This window comes from Mercenaria mercenaria, unplaced genomic scaffold (genome assembly GCF_021730395.1).
Source record: "Mercenaria mercenaria strain notata unplaced genomic scaffold, MADL_Memer_1 contig_4158, whole genome shotgun sequence".
Classification (NCBI taxonomy): Eukaryota; Metazoa; Mollusca; class Bivalvia; order Venerida; family Veneridae; genus Mercenaria; species Mercenaria mercenaria.
In genome coordinates, this window is record NW_026462366.1 from 29641 (window position 1) to 34650 (window position 5010).

The window sequence follows — 5010 nt, forward strand, 5'->3', positions numbered from 1 at the left end:
ATGACTTAAGATATCATTATTTCTGTATATTTCATCATAAAAGAAATTGAAACAAAAATGAATTTACAAAATGAACATTTACAGCAGAGAACCAGTCTATACATGTAGCAGATAGTATGCAATGTCGGAGATAGATAGAAATACAATCTAGACTGATTAACACTGTGTTACAGCGGTGTTCGCCATTGAAAATCGCCAATTATTAAACATAAGTATATAAACAATACATACTGCAAATGATTCCATGACCTCCCAAGACTTAAAAGCAAAACTAACAGCCAAAATAGACGTTTTTACATCAAATTCCCCTCTGCCGTAAACTGTATCCTATATTTTGACTCCTCGGTGGGATGGGCATCATTTAAAAATGCCCTCTGCGGTAAAGTTTATCATATGTGACTGTACCCGGGTCCCATTGGATGGTCTTAACGTCGGTGTAGACGTAATGACAGACTTGAAACTTGCCAGGATTATCCCCAGATGATTGGTCGTTTGACGTGTGAGGTAAACCCGATCAAATTATTTTGTAAACACTTCGAATTGGGCCGTTGAATATGATTTTCGCATCAATTTTAATAAACGTCCAATTTAAACAGCTGAATACTTCTTTATTTCGCAAAGTTGGCGACCAGGATTAATTATATAATATGTTAAGGCATTTACACGTATGCTTGCACCAGAATATTTTCATAGAAAGTCGAAATGAAAAAATACAGCTCAAAAGACTAACACCACTACTCATTGTTATTGATTTCTGACCTCTGTGGCAGCCGCATCCCTCGGCGTGGTGGACATCAGGTAATAGGGTGTGTTAATATGATCTAATACATTTGAAGCTTATTTGAATGAATTAGAAACCAGAGAAAAACAAACTTACACAAAGTATATAAATTAAATGCAAAATTATTGGACGGGTGCGAGGTTCGAACCATCAAAACTATCACTACAAAATAATTACTAGTAAATGTCTGTCCACTCAACCTACTGCGCCATCAAGCCAACTACTGAACTAACTTCCTATATCTTTTGTATTTAAAACAGAGTGCTAAGTACTGACTGTTTATTTACATGTTGCTAAAACAGAAACGCCATAATACTGTGCGGTACTTATAGTAAACAAAATAACTATAAATGATATGCATAGACCGCTATATGTTTATTAACGGCGAAATGACAATTTTTATACTGTTATAACTGACTTTCTATTGGAGTATCATTGAAGAAAATAAAATAAAAATTCTGTAACATATTTTTGTAATTTAATTCATATTTTCTTTTTCAGTAGACGATACACTTTCAAATGATATCAAATTATATGAGCTTACCAGGCATCAATATTTGATATATTTTAATAGCACTGCTATATAGTACTTGCTTATCTATTTGTGGATCGGATGTCTTAAAACCAGTCAATTTACAATTTCTTTGCATTTCAGTGTTGAAATGTTCTACATTCTATTGCGTAAGACTACTGACTGATCCATCTTTTCGGTAACAAGGTTATAATGCAGTAATTCGGCCCAAAATGTGCTTCCGTGGTGTAGTCGAAAGAAGTCCCTAATAAATAGATCCTAATTTTTCCATTTTTCGCGCATTTGCGCGTAAATCGGGGGCCAAATGGGCATTATTTCACTCGTGGAATGAATTTTACATAAAATAGGACACGTTTCATGCTAATACTCGCATGTTTTTGAGTTGTTTACTTGAAAACGAAAGTAGGGTGTTTATTCTGAGGACCGCTTTCTGAAATGCGGCAATATGAGGGTACCTGACTTCAGTTGACTTGCATTTCACTGCATACTATTCAACACCCCTTTTTCTTTTCGTTTTCTTGAAGCAAATGTATGGATATCTTGTGGAAAATAGGTCTACGACGGAGTGAAAATCTAGAAACTTTAACAAAATTGTTCTGAAGTAGCTGAATTTTATATGAAACAAAGAACAATTTCTTTTATTGGTATATAGCCACAAGCTAATATAAGACATTCATAGGTTATTCATATTATATATCATTCTAAAGAACTCCAAAGGTGGTGATTACCTTTATAATTTTTTAAAATATCTTGATACGTGTTGAACTTATTACAAAAAACAGTTGTCAAGGCGAGTTTTTCATTATATTCAGCCATTTTGTTTAAAACGAAATTATTATCTAAAATGTTCAGAATTTTACACAGGGAAAAGTAGATTTTGGTCATTCATTATTATTTTTAAAGATAACAGATCCTAATGTCACTCCCAGAGACCTGTAGATAATGTATTAGGCCGTAACATTTCTATGAAAACAAACAATTTAGATACATTTGACTTACCCTGCTTTTGCTTTTCCGTCAAAGCATCATCTATTCCAATAATTTCGTTTTCGAGATCTCTCATTTGCTTCACAAACCCGAGCCATGACCCAAAGACCTAAAGTTTCAAATTTATATATTTTGTTTAAATACTTTAATTCATAAATATGTGAGCTAAGTCTATGGAATAGCCATATTATTACTGAAGATCAATTACAGATCTTCTTGAAAAACCTATTCGAATATATATAAAATAATTTATATCACATAACTGACTTAAGAAATCTTCTCAAAATGATAATCGATTTACCGTTATTAAATTTTGAACTACATTAACTGATAACTAGTCATGACTAATTTTCTGTAGTGTTTTAGAACTAGGAGTGAACTTTTCCACATCATTGCAAACCTATTGTTTTGGCGTAAAATCTCCTTCAATGCAATAAAACATAATGGGACAGAAACAAACTTTTACTTGACCTTCAATAGTGATCTTGACTTTTGACCGAACATCATGGGCCATGTGCGCGATACATGGTCTAATCATGGGGAACATTTCTATGTAGCACTAAAAATATTTCAATGCAAGTTTTAAATATAATGGAGCAGTAACAAAATTTTACACGACCTTCAATAGTGACCTTGACCTTTGACCGACTACCATGGATCATGTGCGCGATATATAGTCTAATCATGTGGAACATTTCTGTGTAGTACTAAAACATCCTTCAATGTGATTAAAAGTAAAGGAGCCGAAACAATTGTTTTTTTTTTTACCTTGAACAGTGACCTTGACCTTTAACCGACAAGCATAGGTCATGCTTTGACACAATGTCTCATGGAGAACGTTTGTGTATACCACTTAGATAATCCAACAATGCATATAAAAGATATGGGGAAGAAACAAGTTTTATGGAGTGTGTAAGTGTTAAGATGATACAGAATGGAGAAAACTTTGCCTATTTTCCCTAAAGCTTTGAATTTTAGAGTAAAGATATTCAGACAGCAGATCAAGTAATTTACGATAAAGATTAGACGGTTGGTTGTAAAATCAAGGCTAGTAAGAGTGCAATCCTATAATCCTATAGTCCCCGAAACTAGTTTTCAACCAGGTGGTCTCCATACACACAAACCTAAGTAGACAAAAACGAAGCGATCAAAAGACGGACAACACGTTGGAGGTATGCCAGATTTTGTCAGGACTGCCAGTGTCACTGACATGCTGTACAGCCTAAAATGGCGAAGGTTAGATCTCCGGAGTATTGTCACCCGACTCTTTCTATATGAACAAATTCTCAAATCAACTGGTTGCAATTCCCGTGGAAAATCATCTCACCCCACCCCCTAACAAGGCAATCACACCATTATCACCCGATGTCTTACAGGTAAATCTCTGCATTCACTGACTACTAAAATACTCCCTTTTCCCTCGGACTATAGTCCTTCGGAATACTCTTACACCAGAAATTCCCTTCATTCAAAACCCTTAGCAGTTCAATGCATCTAACATACTTTTCCATAAGCTTGCTCTTCACCCTAGTTATTACCTTGACGCGCACGAAAGTGTCTACTTCCCTAATAAGGGACGATAGATAGATAGGATAGGATAGGATAGGACAGGACAGGACAGGGCAGGGCAGGACAGGACAGGACAGGACAGGACAGGACAGGACAGGACTAGACTAGACTAGACTAGATAGATAGATAGATGAAACCCTGCTCATTTTGAATTTCCCAATCAGACTTTCAGCGCTTTGATACTACCCATACAGACTTTCAGCGATTTTATAAAACTCATACAGACTTTCAGCGCTTTGATACACACCGTACAGACTTTCAGCGCTTTGGTATAACCCATATAGACTCTCGGCGCTTTGATACTACCCATTAAGGCTTTCAGAGCTTTGATACAACCCATACAGACTTTCTGCGCTTTGATTATCGAAAGCTGCCTGTGCCAATTTGCCTTAAGGCTACAGCCGTTATGTGCTGACACACAGGTTACGTTTCAAACACTAAACATACAAATCATTAATAAAGATAATAATAAGTGTTATAACTTTTTTATATCTGATTTAAGAATGTTCAATCGGAATGATGGTATCCAATCAAAACACATCTGCGTATTATATTGATCAGACCGTCGTCTTGACTTTATTTATTATACTTTACCGTCGATATTTATTCACTGCCATTTTGGATACCGAAGTGTAAGGATCTGCGCGAGTAATTTGTGTTCAAAGACAAATACCGCTTCCAGTTTTATTGACATTATCTAAATATAGCTTATGAAGTAAAGAGTAGATTACTCACCATGGAACCATATCATCTAAATATAGCTTATGATTCAATAACGAACAAAATATGATAATTAATATTTTTGTCGGTTCAATCATTGTCACGGCGCGTATAGTTATTACTTTAGCTGAAGTTTTCTTGGAAGTCGTGCGTGATACTATATATACGTGTCTGAGTTATATACCTTATGCCTTAAGGCAAATCGGCACAGGCAGCTTTCGATAATCAAAGCGCTGAAAGTCTGTATGGATTATATCAAAGCTCAGAAAGCCTTTATGGGTAGTATCAAAGCGCTGAAAGTCTGTATGGGTAGTATCAAAGCGCTGAAAGTCTGTATGGGTTGTATCAAAGCGCTGAAAGTCTGTATGGGTAGTATCAAAGCGCTGAAAGTCTGATTGGGAAATTTAAAGTGAGTAGGGTT